Source organism: Calidris pugnax, unplaced genomic scaffold (assembly GCF_001431845.1).
Source record: "Calidris pugnax isolate Ruff unplaced genomic scaffold, ASM143184v1 scaffold39, whole genome shotgun sequence".
Taxonomy (NCBI): Eukaryota; Metazoa; Chordata; class Aves; order Charadriiformes; family Scolopacidae; genus Calidris; species Calidris pugnax.
In genome coordinates, this window is record NW_015090828.1 from 10,133,114 (window position 1) to 10,143,461 (window position 10,348).

Below are 10,348 nucleotides of genomic sequence, written 5' to 3' on the forward strand. Positions count from 1 at the left end.
AGAACTGGCGAGGCTGCAGAAGGCAGGCTGTAGGAAGAGGAGGGTTTTGGCTTGCTGAGCACGTGCGGATGCGCTGGTGAAAAAGAAACGCTGAGGCTGCTTTTGGGGATGTGTCCTCTGCTCCCGAGGGATGGGTTCCAGGTTGAGTTGGTGCACTCTCAAACGTTCAGGGGGTGTGCTCAGTGCAAGGGGATGGGGGTGACATTTGCACATCTTCCTTGTGACTTGTTGAAAAGCCCCAAAATAAGGTGTGGTAAGGGTCAAATGAATCTTTTTCAGTGCCACGTAGAAACAGGCTTTGAGTTTGTACCTGGCACTTAGTAACTGATTCCTTTTTGAGCTGGCTTTTGATCCTTGTCTCTCCTACTCACTTCATGAGCCCGATGATGTGCATCTCCTTCCTTCTGCACGCTTCCTCACCATAAATGTGCTCCTGAAGAACCGCAGCTGCGCCACTATCTCTGACAGAGCAGCATGGAAAATTCTTTTCCACTGTTTTATTCTTCTAACAGCACAGCTTTAAAAGAAACAAAAGCAAACTACCAAAACCCCACCCAAATTCCCCAAAATGAAGTACCTGAACCCTTTGCTTCAAAGCGACTTAGTATTTCTGCATATAAATATCCTCCCTTCCTCTTCGATCTTCTTTCTCTTCCAGAAATGCAGAGTTTGTTTTCCTTATGCAATATGATTTGAGCTCTTATATATGTTATTGGGTAAACTGCTGGTGAGCAGAGGCGTGTTCCACTCAAATTTTAAGCCCAAACTGGTAGTCTTTGGTAAAACTACATGGTTTTTCCACTTTGACACTAATCCTGTAACCCTTGACTAGTCATGCGGTTATGAAGAGAAAGCTTTTTGCTTTTTTTTTTTATTCCTCCCTCTCTGTATGGAGGAGTAAATGAAGTGCTTATGCTAGGAAGGATATGTATAGTGTATGGTGTCACAAACTATGTTTTGAAGATGCTGAGGTCACAAGCGTGGTGGCAGACACTGTAAACAGGGCAAGGGCAGCCTCTCTTGTACATGAGAAGTGCCAGATGACTGGTGACAGCTGATGAAACAGCTGCAAATGTCACACAGGAGGTTGCCCAATATGTGGCATAGCCTGACTGTGTATCACTTCTTGTATTTTCAGTTTGCTCTGAAAAGATTTTATGAATAAATCCAGATGACTCTGCTTTATTAGTCCAGTTTGAGACATGCTTGCTCACTGCCTTTTGAAATCGATTATATCTTTGGGATTAAGGACTCAGCTGGGGTTTTGTGATGGAATGGAAATGCTCTGTAAAGATCTTTGCTTTCAGCTTGGTTTGTCTAGGGAGAGCTCGTGGAAAATGGGTCCAGAGGAGGCCACAAAGATGCTCAGAGGGCTGGAGCCCCTCTGCTGTGAGGACAGGCTGAGAGAGCTGGGGGTGTTCAGCCTGGAGAAGAGAAAGCTCCAGTAGACCTTAGAGCCCCTTCCAGTCACTAAAGGGGCTACAGGAGAGATGGGAGGGACTCTGGATCAGGGAGGGGAGCCCTAGGATGAGGGGTAATGGTTTTAAACTGAAAAAGGGGAGATTCAGACTAGATGTTAGGAAGGAATTCTTTGCTGTGAGGGTGGTGAGAGCCTGGCCCAGGTTGCCCAGAGAAGCTGTGGCTGCCCCATCCCTGGAGGGGTTCAAGGCCAGGCTGGATGGGGCTTGGAGCAACCTGGTCTGGTGGGAGGTGTCCCTGCCCAGGGCAGGGGGGTTGGAACTGGATGATCTTTAAGGTCCCTTCCAACTCTAACCATCCTATGATTCTGTGTTGAGGATGACAACAGCTCTGGTGCTTGTAGAAACTGTGTGGGTGCTTTGGAGGTGCTTGTCCCTCTTCTGTTTGCACTGATCTGAAGGTCTAGTTACCCCTCGCTTCACGTTGGTCACTGATGAGCCTGTTGTCCAGAACTGCAGTGTGACTGTTGCTTTAGGCACCTTCTCGTGTGTCAGGTGTGGATGCCACACGGACTGTAAAGATTTGTGTAACTTGTACTGAAGACCTTGCTGCTTGTTTACAAGCTGCATTTAAAAAAACAAACAAAACCCCAAACAAACTAGAAAAATGCTATCTGAAATATATATGAACTGGTTGAATAAAATCTCCCTTCTCCTGTACGTGTGCATGACTTGTATTAGTTGTTTGCCACATGCAGTAAACTGAAACTCCTTAAGGGGAAACAAAAAATCAGGAGTATAAATGCACTGGTTCAGAAAAACAAACTCATAGTATAGTAGTCCTGTCACTCACCTTTGGGTTTTTTGGTTTTGGTGTACTGATGTTTGTAACACTTTGCGGTTTCCTCAAAGCCCCTAATTTTCTCTCTCATAATTAAAAAAAAAAAATTAAATTCTCTGCTCTTTCAGCTTGTGGAGGGTTTTACAGAACTGGTTGTGTTTTAGCAGCATGGACATCTATAAGCTGCCCTAATAGTATCATCTTTGATAGCTCATGAATTTGCTATTCGTCTTGTTCTTGTTTATAGCTATTAAAGCTGCCACTAGATGATGGCTGCAGAAATGATGGTGGCAGAAGCTTGAGACACCACAACTCTTACAACAGGGATTAGTTGTAGCTCCACAAATCATATGTGCTATTAGCAACTGTTTTAGAATGAGGCAGCTGACCGCATGCTTTCTCCTCTTGGTGCAGTTTGTTCCATGGCTGTAAGTGGTCACTGCTAAGATGGTCATGGTGACTTCTACAGAGAGAAGTTCCAGCTGTACTTGGCTGACATGTTAAGGCAAATAGAATTATAGACTCATTTAGGTTGGAAAAGACCTTTAATATCATCAAGTCTAACCATTAACCTGGCACTGCCAAGTTGACCACTAACCCATGTCCCTCAGCACCACATCTTCGTGTCTTTTAAATAGCTCCAGGGATGGCCACTCCACCACTTCCCTGGGCAACCTGGCAACCCTTTTGGTGAAGAAATTTGTCCTAATATCTCATCTAAACCTCCCCTGGGACAACTTCAAGCCATTTCCTCTTGCCCTATTGTTTGTTACTTGAGAGAAGAGACCAACCCCCACCTCTCTACACCCTCCTTTCAGGGAGTTGGAGAGAGCCAGAAGGTCTCCCCTCAGCCTCCTTTTCTCCAGGCTAAACGCTCCCTGCTCCCTCAGCCTCTCCTCAGGAGACTTGTTCTCCAGACCCCTCACCAGCTCCGTTGCCCTTCTCTGGACCCACTCCAGCTCCTCCATATCTTTTTTTGTGGGAAGGGGCCCAAAACTGTGCACCCGCTCCAGCCCCACAGTGTCTTTTTTGTGGGAAGGGGCCCAAAACTGCATGCAGCCCTTGAGGTGGGGCCTCACCAGTGCCAAGGACAGGGGAGGATGATCACCTCCTGAGTCCTCCTCCCCTCCCTGTTCCTGACACAGGCCAGGATGCTGGTGGCCTTCTTGGCCACCTGGGCACACTGCTGGCTCCTGTTCAGCCCACAGGCCACCAACACCCCCAGGGCCTTTTCTGCCAGGCAGCTCCAGCCACTCTGCCCCCAGCCTGGAGCGCTGCAGGGGCCCCGTTGGTGGGACCCAAGGGCAGGACCCAGCACTTGGCCTTCTTGAACCTCACCCCATTGGCCTCGGCCCATCCATCCAGCCTGTCGAGATCCCTCTGCAAATCCTTTCTGCCCTCCAGAAGATCAACACTCCCACCCAACTTGGTGTCCTCTGCAAACTTATGAACCCGTGCTGGCTGGGCTGATGGCCTGGGTGTCCATGTGCCTTATAAGGGCCTTCAGGATGGTCTGTTCCATGGCCTTCCCAGGCACTGAGGTCAGACTGACAGGCCTGTAATTCCCTGGATCCTCCTTCCGGCCCTTCTTGTGGATGGGTGTCACATTTACTAGAGGCCAGTCAGGTGAGACCTCCCCAGTTTGCCAGGACTGCTGGTAAATGATGGAGAGTGGCTCAGTGAGCACTTCCACCAGCTCCCTCAGTGCCCTCGGGTGGATCCCATCTGGGCCCATAGACTTGTGTGTGTCTCAGTGGTGTAGCAGGTTGCTAATGATTTCTGCTTGGATTATGGTGGCTTCATTCAGCTCCGTGTCTTCCAGCTCTGGGGGGCTGGGCATCCGGAGAATAACCAGTCTTACTATTAAAGACTGAGGCAGAGAAGTAATCAGCCTTTTCCTCATCCTTTGTCACGATGTTCCCCCCCATCCCACAGAGGATGGAGATTCTCTGTAGCCCTCCTTTTGTTGTTAAGGTATTCATAGAAACTTTTTTTGTCTTTTATGGCAGTGGCCAGATTAGGAGGGCCAAAGCCCAACTAGAATTTAATTTTCTCCCTGTATAACCTCACAATGTCCTCGTAGTCTTCCTGAGTTGCCTGCCCCTTCTTCTAAAGGTCATAAAAATCACTTTTTTTCCCCCACAGTTCCAGCCAAAGCTTTCTGTTCAGCCAGGCTGGTATTCTTCCATGCCAGCATGTCTTCTGGCACATGGGAACAGCCAGCTCCTGCACCTTGAGGATTCCCTTCTGTTCAGCCTTCCTGGACTCCTTTGCCCTTCAGAAAATCACTTTTTTTCCCCCACAGTTCCAGCCAAAGCTTTCTGTTCAGCCAGGCTGGTATTCTTCCATGCCAGCATGTCTTCTGGCACATGGGAACAGCCAGCTCCTGCACCTTGAGGATTCCCTTCTGTTCAGCCTTCCTGGACTCCTTTGCCCTTCAGAACTGCCTCCCAAGGGACTCCTGTCAACCAGAAAACTATCATTTTGTGGTCTCTATGCCCAAAGTGCTGGCATTGTATTTGAAAGTTGTATTTTAAAGTCAAGCCAGTAAAGGAGAGCTTTAGAAGCCTATCTGGAATTTTATTTGGTTCCCCAGCTGTGCCAGGTTAGCTGCTTCTCCAGGGCCTGGGGTTGTAAACTCTGCTGTTGTGACAAAAAGCAGGGGAAGAAGGGATTCCCATCATCGGCTTGCTGAGAGGACTTGGATTTTTCTTCTTGCAATGTGGTAAAATAGTATGAGAAACATTCATTGTGCTAATTCTTCAGTGATTTCTATCATGCGAGATTCCTTTTAAGGGCTAAGGAATATCTTTGGTCTCCCACCAGACTTCTCTTGTTCCCAGGTGCTATAGCGCATAAGAGAGGAAAAGCAAAGGTGCTTGTCACCCAAATAGCTGTTGTGAAATATTCCTTCTGTGAAGAGGAACCACTGACACTAGTTTAAAACCTCCATTATTATCTCAATCCTCACTACAAGCAAGCTCTTTGCTTTTTCTTACCATTCCCAGTGTCCAGACAAAGCCAGTTACTGCACAGAAGGCAGCTCATTGGGGACACGTGTCCCCTTGAGCAAACTGATGGTCCCAAGCTCTTCATGTGGTCTGCTGCTACAGAGAAAGTTGGTGTCAGTCTGGTAGTTTGTAAAGCCAGAAAAGCTGGTTAGCCCTGCTGCTGTACAAACGCTACGCGGGTGCCCGTGTTTGGTGCAGCTTGGGTTGCCATTGACAGGAACGTCACGAGCCCATCTTTCTTTGGAGGGGGGGCCTTGCACATCTGCTCTTTCTGTATAGCGTGAGGCTGAGGTTGCAACGTTATCTGGTGAGACTCCAACCAAATAACTAGGTGATATCTGATACAGAGCGAAGTAGACGTGAATTTTGAGGAAGCTCAGCTGAGCAAACAGGATCCGATTGCAGAAAGGTTCACAGCTCAGAAATAACATTATAATTTCAGCTGTGGTTCGGTTACGGGCCAGGCCGCAAGACGTTTGCTGTTGTGGTTACAAATCCACTGCAACAAAATCCGGACTTTGTAACGGCCTTTGACTCTCGCCCTGACAAAGAAGGAAGACCTGGTGGTTCAGAAGGCACGGGGGGGAATGAGTTGCTGAGCAGGTAGTTGGCAAAGGCGGTAGCTGTGGCTGCTCCAGCAGAAGGCCTTGGTGTCACAGGCTGGCCAAATGGTTCCTCCCTGCAAAGTCTATTTGGACAGAAGGTTTTCCTAGAAGGGGAAACAGCCATTTTGAACTTTATGTTTATGACTCCTTGATGTTCTGACAATTGATTTGTGCACAATGACTTGTTAAATGATTTCTTATTGTTAACTTAATTTAGGATCCTTGAAGAAATCACCAGGGAGAATAGGTGGATAAACAGATAAAGCTGGAGCCGATGGGCTCTAATACCCTTTGCTAGGACATGCCACAGAAAGTTTCAGACTTCAGGACTGTAAAAATGAAGTAGGAAGGCTCTTTGTACAGTCGGTGCTCAATTACAGAAAATTGATAGTCTTCTGCTCAGCTTTTACAGCTCATACATCTAAGTAGGTCTGTTGAAGTTACCCAGTGATGGTTCCAACATCTAGCTGTTGTGTTGTCCTTTACAGGTCACCGTGGATGCAGGTTGGGCTGAAGGTACAGCTGCTTGTCTTGCCTCTGTTGTTAAGGATAAAGTGTGTATGGTTCCCCAAGCAGCGCTTCCCCAGCTGCAGCCGTATGCCCGTACAGTGGAAGGATCAGAGCTGGCTGTTTCTCTGCTAACGTTGAGCATTGCTCTGTCAGATGGAAAAGATACCACATGTCAGCTAATGATTTGCTTAATAGCGCAGTTAAGCACCAGTGCAATCAATCTAGTGACAGAGTTAAAATTATCTCCTAATTACATTGAGAATCAAAGAAATCCTGGCTGGTGGGGGGAGGAGGGAAGCAGGGAAATAGATTGCATTTAAATGCAATTCAAGGAACGTTTGGGGCATAAAAGGAAGTTTGTGTCACCCTGTTAAGGTGAGCCTGACACTTGTGTGAGTTACCTCTAGGCAGATCAGAAAGAGCATTTTAAGCCTCTTGCTGGGCTGAAAATGGTGTGGGAAAGCTTATTGAAGTCTGGTTTGGGCTATGCAGGCTTTATTTCTGTTTATCTTTCTAACTTCCTCATATAGGAAGTCTACGTGTACTTGTTTTTCTTGCCCACAACGAAGCCACCACCAAGACTAGCAAGCGTCAGAGGTATCAATTCTCCCGTTCGGTTCTTTTGAGCGGGGGGCAGTCGTATAAGGGTATAAGATAGACCTTTACAAAATTGCAGGGGCTTGTTTGTGACTTGGTAGAGAAAAAATAAAAAGTCCACAGGGGCTCCTGCAGCTAATACCAACTTCCTGGTACGCAGCAAGGGACCGCGATGCCAATGCTATCTGTACCCTCCATCGGTGAAGTAACAGCACCACAGCGTGAAGCCCAGTTGGCTTTGCGTGCTCATGGCCTGCAGCCAGCAGGGACAGGGAGTGCTCTGACTTCCTGCTGCGATTTCTGGGGAGGTTCAGGGGGTTTAAACATCGTAGAAGCTGCCGTAGAAATCCAGGAAAATTACGTACACAACTGACACTTGGGGAGGAGGAGTGATTTGGACAGGATGCTTTCCTAGAGATCTTGCTCCTTTGGTGAAACGAGGTATTTACTTGTCCTCTATCCTTTAGGCAAGAACTTTGTCTGGAAGATGCAGAATTCCAAGGCAGGATTTTCAAATTAGTTGAGTTAAGAGTAATAAGCATGCATGGGAAAACTCCCAGAAGAAGTCCTCTCATCTGCCACATCCTTTCTTAAAAACTTGTCAATGGGTTTTTCCCAAAACCAAAAAGGTGGTGGTTGTTCAGTGGTCTCAGAGATGGTGCTTCTGAATTTTTCAGTGGTCTGGAGGATGGAGAGTAAGGTTTTTGTAATCCAAAGAGTCGTAGTGTCAAACTCATTAAATTTAATGCATCTTCCCTGCCTGCAATAGGCAAGGAAGAAGACAAGGACAGCAGTTATTACTGATCAGACTTGGTATGATAAACTTGCTTCTACGGAGATCTGGTAAGCTTTTTGTAATCCAAAGAGTCGTAGTGTCAAACTCATTAAATTTAATGCATCTTCCCTGCCTGCAATAGGCAAGGAAGAAGACAAGGACAGCAGTTATTACTGATCAGACTTGGTATGACAAACTTGCTTCTCTATTATTAAATATGCTGTATATATTAATAACAAATCGTACCTACCAGGAGAAATAGAACGCGTTTCACTTACAAATGTTTCCAAACCAATGACCGCTAACACACTAAGTTCTAGCCTGTAAAACTGTCACTTCATCTCTTTGTTGTGGCTGTTACTTTAAATATTTAAATACTCTTTTTTTTTGCTTCTCTATTATTAAATATGCTGTATATATTAATAACAAATTGTACCTACCAGGAGAAATAGAACATGTTTCACTTACAAATGTTTCCAAACCAGTGACCACTAACACACTAAGTTCTAGCCTGTAAAACTGTCACTTCATCTCTTTGTTGTGGCTGTTACTTTAAATATTTAAATACTCTTTTTTTTTTTTTTTTTTAATGAAGTAGGTGAAGGTGGCAGCCCCTTGGTGTGAGCAGGGGCTTGTGGCAAACTTGTAATTGGTGATGGTCTTCCGAGTAGAAAGGCAGATGGGGTTTTCTGGCCTCTTAAGACTATCCCTGTAGAGAAGAAACCTGGGATTCAAGGTTGAAAGAGCTTTAAGTAATTATTAGCATTGGATGAAAGGGAAAGTCCTGGTTCCCAGGCCTGTTTACTCTAGTGATAAAGCATTAAAAAGGTTCTTGGAAAAAGAAGTGTGGAAAATAACCTATTCTGCATGAGCTGAGCCTCCTTGCTTGGATTGAAAGGAAATCTTCTGAAGTCCTTGCCTTGATGCCTGTCCCTTCATATTTTTTTTCCAGGGAGGCTCTTATTGCTCAGTTTCACGTGTGTTTTTAATTTTGCTGAGAACAATGATTCAGTTTTTATTAACTAGCTGAGACTGTCAATGAAAACATAAACTGGAAAGGTGTCTCTGACAGATTGTATAATTCAGAGCCAAATTGTAAATTGCTGCCTTCTAGGCCACTGAACACCTATCACAATATATTAAACCCGGTTTAATTGATTTGGAAAAGCTTTAAGGAAGTGACCTAGCCAAAGATCTCCCATTACTTTCCATTCCAAATCCCCTTCTCCTAGGATAATCTCTCTTCCCAGGGCTGTTGAGTCTTAAATGGTCTTAATGACTAGGAAAATGGTCATTTTTCTTGTGGTTTGTTTCCAAGGCTTCTCAGTCTCTTAATATGAATCAAGCCTCAGTGTTCACATTGGAAAGAAGTGTGGACTGCAGTCCCCTTTGTACCATGCGTATCCCTGATGTGTGGTTTACAGATTATAATTGGGCAAGTAGTTCAAATTAGCTTTTCAGGACTGGCTGTTGAAAACTGTTTTGTTTGGTGTTGGCTCTTCCTCATGTCTTACTATTTGGATGAAGCTGCAACAGTTTCTGAGGGAAAAATCTTTAGATGGTTAGAGGTATAAACACAGAAGATGTGGAACAATTTTAAAACAAAAGTACTTGAGCTGAAACAACCTGAAAAATTTCAATTAAATTCCTACTGACACAATCCTTCTGATCTGGATGATACAGAACTAGTATAAAACAGTATTTTTGAACCGAAACCCAAAACAGAACCAAATGTTTGAGAACTCCTTTCATAATGCTCCCTTCTAATCCTGGTTTATCACATACGCTGACAATGGATAACTTGATGAGCATTCAAAACGTGTAGGAAAGTTGTTGGTTTGTTTTACTTTAAGGCTCTTTAACTAGTGATTTAACTGAGATGAATTGACTTAATCATTATACAAACGAAAGGTGTGTTTGTGCATAGTGCATGTGCCCATAAAACTAGTTTCTGAAAGACAGAGGAGGGAGGTCCAGGAAGTGACAGAATTAATTGGTGCTGATGAGGACCTGCCCGCAGGCTCTGTGGTGGCACCTAATGGGGAGAAGCAGAGGTTCAGCCCCTTGTCCCACCACACTCAGCCTGTGGGAGGGATGGACATGACCAAGCTTGCAATGAAACGATTGACTTTTGTTACTAGCTTTCCTGAAACTTTGTTTAGCTGTTAGTGTCTCTGTCGTGCTTTCACGTGTTTAAGTGTAATTATGTTATTCAGTGCAGAAGGTAGTGACAGCTACTAGGAGATGGTGTTACAGTCGTTTCCTTTATCAGTGGTCAAATAAATAAAAACCTTTTGATTTCTGGGTCTCAAATAAGGAATTTTCCCAGAGGTGAGTGATGATGAAGTAGTCGGTGCAGGCACTGTAGTTCCAGTCAGACCCACTGGCTGCCGAGGTTGGGAACAGGGGGTTTGGGGCAGCAGTCCCACAGATGATACATGCTTTTGCCTCCTCTGGAGGAACAAGACCCAAGAGGTTCTTCTGTGCGTTCCCTGGCCAGGCTGGAACTGTAACACACCAGCCTTAAGGAGCTTGGGAAATACTGCCAAGTTTGTGTTTCTGAAATCATGCACAGAATGCTATAGGGTATC